Below are 18413 nucleotides of genomic sequence, written 5' to 3' on the forward strand. Positions count from 1 at the left end.
GCCCTCGTGTCAGGTTTTTACCTGGAGACACCACTCAGGTTGCATGGAGTCTCAGCCACAGGGACCGAGTGTGGGATTTGTGAATGAATGCGGGTGTTTCTTTTTTCCGGAGGGATGGAGGAAGAGGACTTGAGTGGAACCTGTTGTTTATCACTTATTTGGGTTGGCTGTGTCTTGGACATAATTGAGAGAATCGGGTCGTGAGTGAGGAGGGTCGGCTGAACTACAGTGAGGGGAAGTGGTTTCCGTGCAGTGTAGCTGTCTGAAGATGATTCATTCTGCACATACATCTCATCTTTCAGGAGAGTGGAATTTTGAGGAACTAGAAAAAATTAAGTGATTAAAGCAGTCACTAATTCTTAATGCCAGGAGAAAAATGATTATTTTAATAGTGCCTTCCTGTGTGTTTTCAAAATACTATTAAATCCAGAGGTTTTTCATTGTGTAAATGTGGCCACTGGGCCTTTTATCCTTATGTAGCAAACAGAAGGACAATGGCACATCCCACAGTACAGAGGAAAAGAAGTATGTCCCTATGACTGTTAATGTGAGGTAGAATCACAGTTTTTACATGGTTAGTAAATTACCAGGAATCGTTCCATTGATTATTTGAAGGCACGATTGTATAGTTAATACTTGAAAAGTTATTCAACAGCTGGAGGCAGCTAGTGTGAGGAGGCTCCTAGTCTTCATTGGATAAAGTCAGCTCTCAGTGGAGGGGTGAAGAGAAGGGTAACATGCGCTTACTTCAGTCTGGAAGAGGAAAAGTTTCTTTTAGTGAACTTACTTTAACAGCATCTGATTTTGTAACGTGAAGCTTAACTGATGTTTACTTATAGTTGTAGAGTTTCTCTGGTAATAATCATGTAATATAATATGATAATGTACTCATTATAATACAAATACCATTTATTGAGCACCTATTGTGTACCAGGTATAAGCTGTTTCTTCTAGCTTTTGAATGTTAACTGTGTATTGATAGAATATCCAAGAACTAGAGACCTGGACTCATAACAGTACAACCTACTAATTGAACATTTGTTATAAAGGTATGTGCTGAACACTGTCTTCTCTTAAGTTCCCCCCCCCCACCAGTTCCCATAAAGTTACCACTAGGATTAATTTCAGGGGATTAAAATGTTATATTTGGTGAAATAATTAAATTGGAATTTTATCAATAAAGACTATACTTTGCCTTCTTGTTGAAAAGGAAATTTGCAAACATGAAGCAGTAGTTCAGAATGGTGACAACTTATGAACTCTGTGATACTCTTTTTGGTTTGCTTAAGAGAAATTGTGTATTTTTGCCTTTCAGAGTAGCAAAAATCCCAATTTAGTACCTGGCACCTCTAGCTACTCCATGTTTGTTCAGTGAAAGAAAGAATAATGAATGAACTCATTCTCTGTGTTTTAGTACTTCTCTCAAGAGGCTACTTAGAGACCAAATGAAATAAAAACTGGTGGGAAAATAAGTCCCAATTATTAGCAGCTAGTATGAACTTGTATAAATATCATTGCTACTTGGCTGAAGTGTTAAAAGGCTTGACCTGGGTACAAATTTAACGTACTTTGCTTTATCAACCAGATTTCCAAATAAGAGCTTATTTCATTCCAACCCGTTGCTGGAAATGTTGGACTAAAACTGCTAGTTCGGTTTATTCAACACTAATTTGCATTTGTAGAGCTCAGAAACTATAGATTTGAGGCCAGAATTATTATTTATACAAACCACACAGAATTATTATCACAGAATTGTTTTAATATATTTAATAGTATCCTTTTAGGACGTGTGACTCAGTGTTATAGTATCTTTTTCAGTTTTCACATGTTCCATGTTCTTTTGTAGATAAGGTAATTTTATAAAGACATTACTTTCATTTCTTTTTAGAAAAATTCTTCTACCTTAAGAGTTTGAGATAGTTGCTAGTAATGCCCCCCCCCACCCTCCCTTTTCCAAAATGCTCAGGTGGAAAAGTAAAGTCTTTGCCATTTGGTCTTGTTTACAGTGGTGATGGGGTTGTAATAGATTTTTTTAAACTTTCTCTTTGAACATCAATTATAAACCATATCTTCATTATCTCCTTGGTCTCTAGTATTCCCCAGAGTGCAGAAATGTGTACTTGATTTCTCTCTCTCTTTTCTAGCAAGAATTCATCTCATTAGGCTTTTAGAATGATGAAGCATTATGATGTCAAACATGATGTCGACAGGAACCTTCCTGAATACCTAATTTACAAAAAAATGATAAACATTAATAATTCATGTGCAATACAGTGATATCATGTGGATTTCCATTTCTGGTAAGAAGTTAGATTTTTCTTCCAATTGCTGTAAAAAATGCAGGTTCCTAGCAATTTGTCTTCCTCTTGTTTGCCTTTTTAAAAATAGTACTCCAACAGGAGAATCCTGCAGAATGCTCACTCCTGATATTGTGCCAGTTTTGTAATTCTTGTTCAGAAATCCTCAGAGGAGATGGTTGAACCTCTCCCCGGGAAAATCTGGGGATTCTTACAAGTCTTCTTTTCTCATCCCAGCTGTTGTGGCTGGAGAGGCATCCGGGACTAGGCAGCCAGTTGTAGAAAAGAGTCTTTGTTGACAGTTCAGTCAACTTGCAGCCATCTCTGTGTAGTTTAACTATTTTGTGGATCAGACGCAGGAGGTTCTCAGTTTCCACGTGATTTTGTGCTGATAGGCAGCCTCACCAGTTCCCCATCTCCTCCATTCATTGTGCTCATTATTCACGCAGTCAGTATTTGTACCAGACTCTGTTGTACTAGGGGTTCAGAGAATATCCATGAAGTTTGGTAAGCAAAGCCTAATGAGGATGGTCAATCTATTGCAAAAGGGTGTGCCTATGCCAGTGATTCTTTACTTCTGTGTTATTCTTTCCATGGTTTTATGAATCAATGAGGATAATCCCAAGTTGACTATATATAAAGGGAAAATAAATAGATAATTTTCTGACCTTATGGTAAATAATGAATGAGATTTTATTTCAGGGAGGGGCAGACGTATTTTGGAAAAAAAAATCATTTTTGTTCTCTAAATCAATATCCTCAAGCTTTAGTGTACAACAGAATTACCTGGAAGGCTTGTTAAAGTACAGATCGGTGGGTCCCACTCCCAGAGTTTCTAATTTAGTAGGTCTTGGGTGGGGCCTGAGAATTTGGATTTCTAACAGGCTTCTAGGAGATGCTAGTTTTGCTGATCTGGGGACCACAGTTTGAGAACCACTGCTTTTAAATTAGTTAAATTGACTGTGGGCCAGATGAATTAGGTGTGGCCACCTCCAGCAGAGTATATGGTACCACATTGCATGTATTTGGACTAATAGTAACAGCCCTGCCTTCATCTTAGTTTACTTTTGTAATGTGCCACCTGTCATCTCTATCCGTGAAGGCCGGCTGGAAAGTCTGTAAGTGGAGAGAGGGCTGGACCACGTAGCCCACTCTGGTTTCTTGAGGTTCAAATTCTCCTCAGGATCTGTTGGGATTTGCAGGTCCTGATGTCTTGCTTTGTCATCACAATCCCTCACATGCCTCTACCCTGCTGGAGCTGTGTCCTGCCTGCTGGGAAATTGCAAGCCAAGAGAGGAGCTTAAAACAGGGGCTGATGTGACACCATCGGCTTATTCAGTTCTCGACTCTTGGAGTTCTTGCTAGTCGTTTTCACCATGTTTATTTGTTTTAATTTTAGTAAAGCCCTAGTTTATTTTCTGCCATAGCTCATTTCATCACAGTTTAGTGCCCCCACTTTCTTCCAACACATGAACTATAGTCATTGAGCAAATTTTCCTAATTTTCACTGCTTTCTTCAGTAGTCACACTAATTTTTAAGAACTATCAGATAATTCTTCCTTTGGACTTTGGTAAATCAGTTCTCAAATCAGAAAGTAACACAGCAAGCCGCTACTTTTCAGAGGTGATGCTTTTCTGCTGAGTCCCACCCTGTTGGACACAAGGCAGGATTTGGGCTGCAGCAGGACAGGACATGCTGGTGAGGTCCAGACAGCTCCTGTGGTACCAGATTATGATGGGCGCAGGCCGGGAATCAGAATAGGAGGGAGGGAGCCCTGTAGCACCAGGTGTGAAGACAGAGTCTTCACAGAGTCTGGGAAACCAGCAGGGTTGGAGAGGAGCACGTAAGTACTCGGGCTAGGTGGGCAAGTAAAATCTAGAATTCAGGGGCTCAGAAAGATGACAGCTGTTGAACTGGGTTGAGACTTCTGGTTGGGGAAAAAAAGGGAGATGCTGATGACCAATCAAAGGGCTGTAAGTAAACCCTGCACCTAGGTGAGGCAAGACCAACCAACCAGGCCTTCCTGACACCTGATCAGATGGTATCTGGACAGGAAACAGACTGCATACCCACAAAAGTTTAAGAAAAATAATCGAATGAAGGGATTGATTCAGATGTGTTGGCAAGATGAAAGGAAATCAGCAAATAATGATGAAGCACCCTAAGACTAGAAGAAGAGGGTGCTGTTACCACCTTAAAGAAGCCACAGGAGGGGATGGTTATGGGAACCTGAGAAACCAAGCCTATAGGACAGGGAAGCCCCCACGAAGCTGTATTCTTAAGGAAGAAGGCAGTGACTGGAGGCCTATGGCCTGGCAGGGAGAGCCAAGGGAGTAAATACCTCCATGCTACTGTTCTCCTTTTCAGGAGGTACCATCTTTGTCCAAACACATTTGGAAACCAGAGGGCAAGGGAGCCCATTGATCGAGGTTTTACAGAACAGGAGAGAATATCCTGACCATCCCCCAGAAGGCCCTCTGTAACCAGTGTTAAAAGATGGTCAACATCATTAGAGATACCCTGGGAATCTCAAATTGAGATGAGTAATTTTGATCATTTTCTAAAATAATGGATTTTTTTAAATGGCCACTTAATTTATTGTTTATATTTCCTGTCTGATGACTAACGATGTTAAAGAATGTCCACTTGTCTTGTGTGGAGACCTCCAAGATATTGCTGAAAACATCTCCTCTTCTTTTCAGTTCACTCTCCACCCTGACTCTGCTTAGACATTTTCTTAGCTTGGGGTGCTGTAACAAAATACCATAAACAGGGCAACTTAAACTCCAGACATTTCCTTCACCTTGTTCTGGAGGCTGGGAAGTCCGAGATTAAGGTGCTTTGTGAGAGCATTCTTCCTGGCTTCCAGATAGCTATCTCCTTGTTGTGTCCTCACGTGGCAGAAAGCAAGCAAGCTCTGTTCTCTCTTCTTTCTCTTAGAAGGACACTAATCCCATCCATGGGGACCCTACCCTCATGACCTCATCTAAACCTAACTACCTTCCAAAAATTCCTGCCTCCAAATATCGTCAGGGTTTAGGGCTGCAACATAGGAGTTTTGGAGGACACAAACATTCAGTGCATAACAGACATGTTTCTATCATTTCCTCTGTTCTTTGCCCACTGACCCCTCTCCCCACAATCTCAGAGCCCAGAGGTAGGGGGTGGGGGTGATAGCACTCTTTATAGGTGAGAAGTTCCTTAAGTAGGAACCTAGCTTAGCCAATTTATTCTATTTTTGCTCAGTTTTTACTTTCTTGCTCTCTACACTTTCTCTCCACAGCCTCAAAACATTAATAAATGAGTTTTACTATGTGTTTATAAGCTGATATTTTCACTCAAGAATATGTATATTTAAAACATTTAAAAATATTCAAATGTGTTCAGGAGTTCATTTTTAAAAATAGATGTTACCTTACTATGTATAAAATAGATAATCAACAAGGACCGGAACTCTACTCAATATTCTTTAATAACCTATGTGGGAAAAGAATCTGAAAAATAATGGATATATGTATATGTATAGCTGAATCACTTTGCTGTACACCTGGAACTCACACAACATTGTAAATCAACTATACACCAATATAAAGTAAAAATTAAATTAAAAATTAAAAAAAATAGGTGTCACCATTACCTTACAGTGGAAGTCTGGATACTTATGTTTTAATGGAAAACACTACTTTTTAATAAGTTGCAATATAGATTAGTTTAGATTTGGTTGCTAATAGCTTTTCTCCCATTTTCTCTCTTCTCCCACTGGCAGATAAAAGCCAGGCTTTATTCAGGATTTTGATGCTTTATTCTTTACTATCAACTTTTTTCAGCTCCTCCTTTCTGCTTTCTCAGGGACAGGTCACAGAAAAATAGTTTAGAAGCTTGTGATTGGTTTAATAAAAATCAAGAGATGATTTTGCTTTTGCATAATCCATCACTGAAAGAAAACTTGGCGTGGTTGTCTCATGTTTCCAAGGTGATTCCAATTTTCTTGTGTGGTTTGTACATTTTGCAACAAGTTGTGTAGAGTAGATGTAGTAACATTAGCTATTAAAGTCTCGCTATTTGTGGAGTACTTTACATACATGAGCCACAAATTATCATTCCCATTTTACAGAGGAGGAAAACAAGGCTGCAGAGGTACAATACATTGCTCAAGGTGGGGGCTGAAATTTGAATACAAGGTTGTTTGAATCCAACTCCCAAGTTCTTAACCACTGAGCTTTATTGCCTTTTACACAGGCCTGAAGGCCCAAGCGTGGCTGGTACTGGGATCACAATTATTTAGAATAGAGTGGTAGGACGGGAGTTAGGGAGCAATCAGAGGGCCTTGCGGGTGAGGTTTTTCCAGTTATAGATCCACCGTCACCCCCTCTGTTAGCTCACACTGGAGTGTTGTTTTGAGATGAGTGGAGAATGTAAAATGGAGAAAGCTTTGGTAGAACATGTTGCCCAGTACTTGGCACTTTGTTAAGTACCGTACAAATATTAGCTGCTAATAATCTTGTGGTTGCTATGATTTCTGTTTTGGTAATTAAAATGAAAGTTTGCTGATTTAGATTTAGATATTTTTGAAACACATAGTTGCTTTTTATTGGAAAATGTATCCCACTTTCAAGTAGATTGATTTGGCCAATGTAGGTGACTAACTGGATTTATATATAGACATGCTACCCTGAAGCTTTGGAAACCGCTGGGTGTGGTCTGAGTCAATTGGATTTCCAAAGGAGATGGATGACACAGTAGAATCTAGCCAGTCAAAGGCCCAAGCTGGCATTTGGGTTCCATGACTGTTGGACCTGCATCAGGCCTCTGCCTTTAAAGCTCAGGGCCTTGGTGTTATCTTGAGGTGGTTCCATGTGGAATTCTTCTTTGGTGTAAACATGTAACCTGAAACCTTAGTCTATAATTGGGCTTAAAGCCATTTTGGAAAAGCTCTGTTGGTTTTTATGTTGTGGCATTTCAGGTGCTGTCAGATGTAGTATATTGTTGGAAAAATGATACACTGTAAATCTAACACCATTTCCTCCTAGAGAAGGTATAATGATTAGCTACAGGGATCCAGTTGCCTGTGTGAGTCACAAAAAGGAGGGAAGACCCTGAATTTTGGAAATTTTTTATAGGAAAACGTCTTAGTAACCTATCACACAGGTTAACATGGATAAAAAGAAAAATGCTGTTTTCTGACATCAGATCCATAAATAACATTAAAGCTCTGGACCTGGAAGGTGATGACTTCAGGGTTGATGGGGCTTTTGTCCTCTTCCGAGTTCCTACTGAGGAAGCTTCAAAAGCAGTGGCCAGATAGAGAGGAAGGTACCAGTTTATGAAGGCCAATAATGACCCAACGGCCCAAACCCCTCACCCACAAGTGGCCTTTGGGTCATATGAGGCATTTTCATTTTCAGCATAAGAAACTGATTGACAGTCTTGGCCTATAAGCTGGGTGACTGTGAGGAAAGCAAAAGGTATTCCACTGAGTGATGTTTTAGAAGGATAAGTAGCGTTTTGAACTGAGCGGTAGCTGGGGCTGAAAGTTTCTCTTTTCCCCACGATATGATACAAACTCTGTCTATGATATCTCCTTTGCACAGTTCCCTCGAGAGAGAGTGGTACTCAAGACAGTCATGGCCAGATAAAGAGAGAACAGAGCAAAGGATCAGCTTTGTCAGTGGCCAGGCAAGCACAGGTGAAGATTGCCTGGTGCGTGCTCTGGGAAGTGGTGGCTTGCTCTGTACCAGAGGCTTAGGCAGACAGGGTTGCATGAGGCAACCTCCCAAATCTATAAGGCAGGGTCTGCAAAGACAATTCCGGGACTCCTTACACATTGGACCACCACAGGCCCTCCTGTCCTTGTGGTCGGCCTCTCTGCCCATATACTCCACCATACGCTGAACCCAGGTGAGCTGCCACCTGGGTGAAAGCCCAGCACCTTTGCCTGCAGTGATCTGGCCCACTAGGACAGTGAGATGTCAGGACTGGCTGACTCTGATCGTGGAGGCTTCCTCTTCATCCCTTTGGGAGGAGCTGGTGAGGGGAAGGGAGCTTTGTCCCCTCGCCTCAGCTGCCAGGGGTGGCCATGCCTGGGAGGAGTGTTGCAGGCACATTCTCCTCTCCCCTTTGTTGGTTGAGATTTTCAAGAAGGGAAAAGGAGGAGGAGCACAAGACTAGAACCAGTTCTGTGTGTCAAAGGTGAGAACGTTGAATCCGAAAAAAGAATCAGGAAATGCTTTGGATTAATATAAAAGGTAACCCTTACTCTTACATGCAGCTTATATGACAAACATACTTTGTCAAGAATCCAGTTGGTATTGGGAAAGGATTTTCATATAGAAACAGTGTTATGTGTGGCATTTAGGTTTCTAGGTTAGCTCAAAAAATGTAGTTCGCCCATTATGTGGCTGGAATATATTTACAGTGTTGTGAGAGAAACATAAAATTGAATTAGAACTAGCGTTTCGTTTGTACGCAGTTGGGAGAAGTGGGTTTAATTAGAAGGTGATGAAGCAGATGAGGAAGAACCTGTGCAGTTCCCTGAGGGAGTCGTTATCCTAAGTGATCCTTGGTGTTCTGAGGAGGTGAGGGGCTCAGGTGGTGTTTTTGCCCCACATTGGTAGAGAGAGAGCTGGGGTGCAGGGGGCTCTAGTGGCTTGACCAGGACCCCGCAGCTAGGGACTCAGAGCTACGGCCAGTACTCTTTTCATTGTGCTGTTTCACCTCCAAAGGCACTAAATTGTCTCGTTTCTTTTAGGCACTTGTTTTCTGTTTCATCTACAAATATTTCAGTCTGTATCTTTAAAATCTAAGAATTCTTTGTTTTAAAAAGTCATAAAACCACTCTACACCAAAAACTTTAATAACTACTGTCTTAGTTCTGGCTGCTATAACAAAAATCCCATAGACTGTGTGGCTTATGGACAACAGAAATTTACATCTAGAGGCTGGGAAGTCCAAGGTCAAGGTGCCAGCAGATTCGGTGTCTGGTGAGGAACTGCTTCCTAGTTCACAGACAGCCATCATCTCATTGTGTCCTCACATGGAGGAAGGGGTAAAGGAGCTCTCTGGGGTCACTTTTCTAAGGGCATCTGCCCTCATGATCTAATCACCTCACAAAGGTCCTACCTCCTAATATCACATCGCGGGTTAGGATTTCAACATATGAATTGGGGAGGGACACAAACATTCAGTCTATAGCAGCGACTTAATATCAATCACATTTTTCTAATTGTCTCTAATTGTCTTATTATTTTTTACAATTTGTTGGTATCCAAATAAGACTCACTCATTGCGAGTGGTTGGTTTATCTCTTAAGTCTCTCTTAATCTATAGGTTCCCCATCGTTCTCTCTTTTTCCACTTGCAGTTACTTTGTTCAGGACCTTGGGTTATTTGTCCTGTGGATATTCCCCCAGTCTGCACTTTACTTTTTGCATTCCTGGCATGTGTCTAACATGTTTCCCTGCCTTCTCTGTTAGAAACTTGCAGTTATTTTTAGAGTTTTGGTTCAATTATGCTCAATTTTGAGGGGTGAAAGTGGGGCGACAATACATTTTCAGTGATACTGTGTTCTTACAGCAGGAAATATACAATGTTTGCTTTTTTTGTTTCTTGAGGTGTTTGTTTTGTTTGTTTTTGCTGTGACTGTCTTTTTGCTGTGATGCTAACCAGTATTAATGATCTTTGCTTACATCCATTTATCATTGGGGGTGTCAAATGGTGATATTCCTGTTGCATACTTTCCTTCACTTATTAACTGCAACATCTCTAAGAAGAAAAACTTCCCCTCATCAGTTAGTTGGTTTCCCTGGGATACAATTTATATGCGAAAGGCAGGTTAAATGCGTCAATCTTCCCTCTTATTTCCAGTTATCAAAATAATGAGTTGATTCTCTACCATTCTCCTAAGGTAACAAGGATGTTTCACTTGTCCCTCTGTTTGCTTGCTTAGTAACATTATGAATCAATTTGGCTCAGACACATACTTTTTAAAAATTGAAGTATAGTTGATGTACTAATCATATATGTTACAGGTATACGATATAGTGATTCACAATTTTTAAGGGTTATACTCCATTTATAGTTGTTATAAAATATTGGCCATATTCCCCGTGTTGTAAAATATATCCTTGTAGCTTATTTTAACACATATAATTGATGTGTGTCAACCCATTGCAGTTCTCATACTTGGATGCTCAAATTGTCCATTTTTGGCTGGAGGGAGCTTACTCAAGTTGGTGAAGCATTTTTCTTTTTTCATAAATTAATTTAATTTATTTATTTTTGGCTGTGTTGGGTCTCCGTTGCTGCTTGCACACTTTCTCTAGTTGCAGTGAGCAGGGGCTACTCTTCGTTGCGGTGCGCAGGCTTCTCATTGCGGTGGCTTCTCTTGTTGCGGAGCATGGGCTCTAGGCACGTGGGCTTCAGTAGTTGCAGCACACGGGCTCAGTAGTTGTGGCTCGCGGGCTCTAGAGCGCAGGCTCAGTAGTTGTGGCTCACGGGCTTAGTTGCTCTGTGGCATGTGGGATCTTCCCAGACCAGGGCTCGAACCCGTGTCCCCTGCATTGGCAGGCAGATTCTCAACCACTGCGCCACCAGGGACGCCCGAGGCATTTTTCTTAAAGAAATAGTTCAGCCAAGTTGACTAAGTTATGCCCTTCTTTTATAAACATTCTTTGTAGATGAGGCTTGCTGACCACCTGGAGGTGGAGGCATGACTTGGTATCTGCCTAGCCATCCCTAGTCATACCAAGCCTCAAACATCATGGAGATTTTGAGGGGAGCCATTGCACAAGGCCTGGCTACAGCTCCTTTCCTAGGCTCCAGCTCCTAATCTTGGTGGCTATAAAAAGGCAACCTGGTGTGATGGAAAGATACTCACTGACCCAGGCTTGAGTTCCAACTCTGCCCTACACAAGCTTTGTGGCCTTGGAGATGCTGCCTAACTACTTGTAAGGTGGGAATAATACACTGTCAAAAGGATTGGTACAGCTATAACAGACGTACGGTCCCTGTAAACCTTTTAGGTTCTCATGAATATGTGTTTGTGAGTCTAAGTCTTTGAAATTCAGAATGTATTTTACACTTAACAGGGCATCTCAATATGGATCAGCACATTTCAAGTGCTTAATGGCCACATGGCAGCTATTAAAATGGAAGAAGCAAGGAAGAAAGTAAAACTTCACATCCGAGTTCTTTCTTTTCCATTTTCTTTTTTTTTTAATTGAAGTATAGTTGGCATACAATATTGTATTAGTTTAAGGTGTACAACATAGTGATTCAATATTTATATACATTATGAATTGATCACCACAATAAGTCTCATAACCATCTGTCACCATACAAAGTTATTACAATATTATTGACTGCATTCCCTGTGCTGTACATTACATCCCCATGACTTATTTTTTTAATAACTGGAAGTCTGTACCTTTTAATCCCCTTCACCTATTTCACCCACACATGAGTTCTAAATCAAAAAATTACAATTTGACATTGTAACTCGACAAGAAGTACAGCACAGTAGTTGTGCTGGTTATTTGTCTCTTGGGTCTCAACTCCATTCCTGCTCTTCCATATTTTCCTTTGTATTATGGGGGGCTAGAAGCCTGCAAACTGCATCTTCCAGACTTCTTTGCCAGCTGGTCTACTCTTAGATTCTGCAAGTAGGAGGTACTGGTAGGAAATTGGGATGTGGTACAACTTTCACAGTGATGGTGCCAGCATCACTGATGAGTACAAGTATGGGCTTGTGGGTACCAGCCCAGGGTGTTAACAGTTTCTGGTCCCTGGATGTTACCCTTTCATCTTCTGTTTCTCCAGTTTTTATCTCCATCTTCTTTTTGCTCTTCTATACCTTCCAGCACCTTGTAAACAATTCTCTACACCAATCTCCTTCTGCTTATGTAGAGGATCTCCTTCTACATATGTAGAGGAATCTCCATTTCTCCCACCTGACACTTGGAGTCTCAGGTCAGAGAGAGCTAGGTTATAATCTCTGTGCCACTTACTTTGTTCTGTGGCTTAACTTCTTTAATTTTCAGTTTCTTCCTCTGTCTAAGGAGGATCATAGAAGTAACTGCCTCACAGAGTTGTTTGAATATATTATACACTCACACACGCACACGTACACGCACACACACACACACACACAGACACACGTTGTCAGCTTTGAACATAACTCTCGATACGTGTCTGCAAGACACAAACCAGTTTTTGAAAGCTTGTCATTTAACATTTTTTTATTATGGAAAAGTTCAGATATATACAAAAATAGAATAGTATAATGAAACTTCATGCAAACATTACCCAGTTTCAACAGTTATAAAATTAAGGCTATTCTTTTATATATACCACCCACTCTTCCCCCTACTCTGGGATTATTTTAAAGCAAATCTGAAGCATCATATTATTTCAGCCGTAACTATTTCAGCATGTAACTTTGAGGTAAGGACTGTTTGAAAAACAATCATAATACTATTAGCATATATAAAAATTAAGATAATTGCTTGATATCATCAGATACCAAGACAATGCTCAAATTTCCCTAATTAGCTCATAAATGTCTTTGTTTTTAAAAAATGTTGTTTGAATCATGGTTGAAATAAGACCCACCAATTGCAATTGGTTGATATATTTCTTAAGTATCTTTTAATCTGTAGGTACCCTTTTCTTTTTTTTCCCCTTAAGATTTGTTTGTTGAAGAAATCGGGTCATTTGTCTGGCAGAGTTTCCCATAGTCTGGATTTTGCTGATTACAGTCCTGTGGTATCATGTACCCCATTCTTCTGGGCCTCTATTTTCTGTATATTGTTAGTTATATCCAGAGGTGTATTCGTTCGTTGGATTCAGGCTTATTTATTCAGACTTCTTTATAGGTAGTGTTGTGTATGTGCATTAGGCGGCATATAATGTCTGGTTTTCTGTTTTTGTGATGTTTCATGATTGATGCCTAGATCCATTAATTCATTAGCGTTGCAAAAGTCTGTGGTCCATTCTTTCCACAAAACTTCTGGAATGCTTCTATAGAGAGAAACTCCCCTCATCAACTATTTGACTCTCCTGAGGTACAGTTCATATGGGAAAGATGGGGTAAATGCTTGAGACTTCTCTTTTACTTAGCAATGTTCAAAATAGTGGTTTGATTCCCTAGCATCCTCCAAAGATAACCAGGGATGTTTTTAGTATTGTAATAAACTTATCAGTTTATAAATGTCAGCTGTGTCCCAGTCAGTTACAGTTATTTTTCCTACTGATGCTCCACTCATCTATCTTTGGCAACTGGAAGTAGCCATGTTGTCTCCTAGTTATTCTCTGATAGGCCGTTTGCCTGATGGTGTGACAGGATATTCCAGTTGCATCATGTTCATTCCCTCATATGGAGTTGGTCATTTCTCTCAGGACCCTAATTCTTCTTATTGAAAGATGGTACTTAGAGACATGATCTGGGCAGTGGAGTGATCATTGCTAATGGACAGGTCATTGTCTCCTGGCTTTTTAAGTGGACATAGACAGAAGATAAATGTTTTTAAAGATAAAATACATCATGAGTTTATACTAACACTTCCAGTTCAGATTTAGGACCTTTTCTTTAACCTCATCAGTCTTAACATTATTTCCTCTTCCCATAACATAAATCCTGGTTCTTAACAACACCAAGATAATTCCTCATATGTTCTATCCCACAACACACATACAACAGTCTCAGAATCATCGCTGAGAACAGTTTAGTGTTTTTTTCCCAGTAATTTTTTACATTAGAGTATATCCTACTAGGGATAAACAGGCAAATTATTGTGTTTTAAGTCATTTGAATGTTCCTTTATATGTAGCAATCCTATTAACAGTGGAATGGTGATTAATTCAAAACAGTTACATTCATTTGTTTCATTTTACTTTTGATTTGCTCTTTTAAAAATTTTGATTTTGTTATAATAATGTAAATTATTTACATGTTACAAAGTAAAATCTTTATGATGTGGTTTATTGAGAGAAGTTTAGATTTTATCCCTACCTTCTACATAGTATGCCCTCCATCAAAAAGTAACTATATTTAAAATGTTTGTGGGTTTTATAATATTGTTTTAATTATATACAACCATGTTTATATCCTCCATTTCTTAGATAAATGGTAGCATACTAACTCATTTTCCTGCATTTTGCTTCTTTCATTTAACAATATATTTTAGAGGTCACTCCACCATAATTCATAAAGATGTTCCTCATTCCTTTTTATAACTGTATAATATTCCATTATATGGCTGTACAATAGCTTATTCACCCAGTCTGCCATTGATATTTTTGAATTATTTTTTGCTATTATAACTGTTGCTGAAGAGAATGGTCCTATGCTGATATCTTTTCATATTATGATATCTTTTTTTTTAGTGCAATAATGAAATAATTTTTTTTCCAGAAAGGCCTTATTTATCTAATCTGGGACGTTAACTTCTGCCCATCATATGGAGAATTTTTGGGGGCCCTTTAGTTCTCTAGAAATTGTAAAATAGTAATGTCGTTTTTCTCAAGCGTAAAATCTCTAGCAGAGGGTTCTTTGTGAGTAAAACCTGCTTTTTGCTGTTTTTACCCCAGCTATAGTTTCACTTTCATGGAGATGTAAGGTCTTTGAGAAAAATTTTCTAGAGGAGGTTGGTCCTCTCAATGGTAAATGTCTGTTGGATACTGTAATTCTCCTCACCTTTTCATGGCAGCAAAATGGTTTCGGAAGAGTCCTGACTGCCTTTTCACCGTCACTTCTGTCTCTCCACTTACCTTAAAGTTCAGCAGTTACATTATCATTAACCCTGTCAACACCCACAGAATACACCCACAGGGGGCTCAGCATCACTGATTGTTTTAAAGAATTCCCTTGCATCTTCATGAGGACTTAGAACGTAATTAATACCTTATCTTAATTTTTAGTCATCAAGACCTAAAATCAAGGTTTTGTGTTTTTTTTCCATTTTAGAAATTGAACGCACAGATGTGTATTCTTTCGTATGTTTAAAAATGTGATTCTCTTTTCTGTGCTAGAATCACATATCTGATCTACAGATACTTCTACTGAAGTGCTTTCTTATGTTAATGTCATTTGTAAATGGATCTTGTTTTTTTTCCTTATACAGATATATCAGCTTTATCAGTGAGCAATGCTTAGGGTGGCTCCTGAGTTGTATATGAGTGAATAAGAAAGTGTGATGAAGTTGAGGTGGCGCGTGGGAAGAAAGAGAGAAGCAGGGGCGCTATCAAGAGAGAGAGCAAACATGTATCAGAATGAGACAGATTTGGAGGGTGCAGATTAGAAACTGAAAGATGGAGAAAGTGATAAAAAGTGGCTGTGTGCCTGTGCATGTCCAGAAGAGATACTCTTGAAGGTAGAGTAACTTTATTGTGTGTCACGAAAGAAGGAAGACAGAGTTGTTTACCTGCCTCAGTTTAGGAGAGAGAAGCAAGGTTGGGCCACGGTTCCTTCTGCGGGCCATCAGGCGGTGCTGTCAAACTAGGACAGCTTGATTGTCACACATGCAGAAGCATTAGGGTAGATTGGTGCAATTCAACAACAGTTCATAAATATTTATTGAGAGTCTAACTGAGCATCAAGCCCTTGTGTTAGATTTAGGATACAAAGATGAATAAGATGGTCCCTTCCTTAGGGGAGTTTATATTCTAGTTGGGATGAGGAATGACATACAAATAGGTACAGGCATACCTTGGAGATATCTCAAGTTCAGTTCCACACCACTGCAATAAAGTAACTATTGCAATAAAGCAAGTCACATGAAATTTTTGTTTCCTAGTACATATAAAAGTTATATTTACACTATACGGTAGTCCAGTAAGTGTGCAATAGCATTATGTCTAAAAAAACGAAACACTTCATTGCTAAAAACATGCTAACCATCAGCTGAGCATTCGAGTCATAATCAACTTGCAGGTATAACATTGACGATCTCTGATCACAGATCACCATAACAAATACAATGTAAAGTTTGAAATAGTGCGAGGATTAACGAAGTGTGACAAGAGACATGAAGTGAACAAATGCACTGATAGACTTGCTCAGTGTAGGGTTGCCACAAACTTTCAATTTGTAAAGAACACAATATCTGTGAAGTATAGTAAAGTGAAGCACAATAAAATGAGGTATGCCTGTATTTATTGCTGTGTAAAAATACCACAGATTAAGTGGCTTAAGATACACAAATTTGTTATTAGTTTCTGTGGGTCAGGGATCCAGGCACAGCTCATCTGTGTCCTCTACTTCAGGGTCTCTTACAAGCCTGTAAGGTGTTGGCTAGGGCTAGGTCTCATCTGAAGGTTTGACTGGCTTACTGACATGGTTGTTGGCAGGATTCAGTTTTTCAATGCCTTTTACACCGAGAGACTCTGTTCCTTGCAGGCTGTTGGCCATAGGCTACCCTCAGTTCCTTGCCACATGGACCAGTCAGATATGGCAGCATGCTTCATCAAAATCAGCAAGAGAGACTGTCTTTTATTTTATTAAATTAATTAATTTATGTATTTGGCTGTACCAGTCTTCGTTGCAGCATGTGAGATCTCTGTTGCCACGTGCAGGATCCATGTGCAGGATCTTCAGTTGCATCATGTGAGATCTTCAGTTGTGTCATGCAGGATCCTTAGCTGCAGCATGTGAACTCTTAGTTGCAGCACGCAAACTCTTAGTTGGGGCATGTGGGATCTAGTTCCCTGACCGGGGATTGAACCCGGGCCCCCTGCATTGGGAGCACAGAGTCTTAGCCACTGGACCATCAGGGAAGTCCCAAGAGAGACCGTCTTTTAGTAAGATGTCAGTCACAATCTTGTGTATCTTAATTACAGGTGTGACAGCCCATCATCTCTGCTGTATTCTTTTGATTAGAAGCAAGTCGCTAGGCCAGCCCACACTCAAGAGGGTGGGATTCATGGGGGTATGAATACTAGGAGGTGGGAATCATTGTGGGAGATGTTAGAGTCTGCCTGCCATACAGGTGTTTACTATAGTTTGCTAAAGTCTGAGAGAGGTAGGGTTCCGCAGAAGCAAGAAGGAAGAGCATCTAAGCCAGTGTGGCATGGAAATGGCCTCTTAAATAATGCAAACTTGAGTGTCACCTTGAACGTCAAATAAGGATTAACTTGGTGTGTATATGGTAATAGGGAGAGGAGGAGGGAATTTTAAAACAGAAGGAACAGTGTGCACAGACATGGGAGCAGGGTGGGTGAAATATGATGGTATGTCTGAGGGCTACCATCCAACAGTTTAGTGTAAACTGTGGGTGAAAGACATGCAAAAGAGTCAAATATAAGGCAAGGGCCAGTTTTGGGGTTTCCCCTTTGCAAGGCTAAAAAAATGGGGACTTTATCAAGGGGATCCCAGGGAGGGTTTTAAGCAGGGTAGTGACATAGGGTTGTGGTTTCTTGATCTGAGAAGATTGTGGGAGATTGACTGATCACTTTTACAATAATTCAGGCAAGAGATAAAAAGGGCCTGGATTAAAGTAGTGGCAATAGAGTGGAGGGAATACACTTTTATCTTTTAAATTGGAAGTGATTTGATGTTTGGATAAGGCAGAGGTGGGAGATGGAATGATCTGGAGTGATGCCCAAGTTTTGGCGTGGTTTGGTCAGAACATCCTTGCTGGGGGCAGGGGAGAGAGAAATGGGAAGACAGAAAGGATGGGTGGAAGGAAGAGGTCTGTAAAGTGTGTTTGTAAATTTATGTAAGTTTGTAGATTTAGTGACTGACTGCAGAGGAGCTTAACTCCAAATATTCTTTACAATGTTTATGTTCTCAGTGTAATCAATGTAACTATGTAAATTTACTTTCTTGTCAAACCATATGCCTCAGTGATAGGAGGTAGAATCAAATACAGAATTCATTTTCCTTGCCAACAGTTTGATAAAAGAAAAGTTGGTGTTAGAATTTTAGTAAGCCTAGACTGCAGGTGGGGCCCCCCTGTCCAGTCCTGTCTAGTGCTTGAAACATTGTAAGTACTACTACTTTAAATACTACTACTCCAGAACAAGTACTACTCCAGAACACTTGGTACAAAGTGTCATGTCACTGACTTTTTCTTCAATTGAGTTACAATTCATATAACATAAAACTCACCACTTTAAAGTGTA

General features: G+C 40.0%; 1 protein-coding gene and 1 non-coding gene across 12 annotated transcripts in view; one reads left to right on the plus strand and one right to left on the minus strand.

Moving 5' to 3' along the window:
- PDE8B (phosphodiesterase 8B) overlaps positions 1-18413 on the plus strand; it is a 357518-nt gene that overhangs the window by 71918 nt on the left and 267187 nt on the right. The gene's annotated exons all lie outside the window — the stretch shown is intronic.
- TRNAG-CCC (transfer RNA glycine (anticodon CCC)) lies at positions 16994-17066 on the minus strand. The gene has a single exon. It is a non-coding gene; the product is annotated as a tRNA-Gly (tRNA).

Source organism: Kogia breviceps, chromosome 4 (assembly GCF_026419965.1).
Source record: "Kogia breviceps isolate mKogBre1 chromosome 4, mKogBre1 haplotype 1, whole genome shotgun sequence".
NCBI classification, from domain to species: domain Eukaryota; kingdom Metazoa; phylum Chordata; class Mammalia; order Artiodactyla; family Physeteridae; genus Kogia; species Kogia breviceps.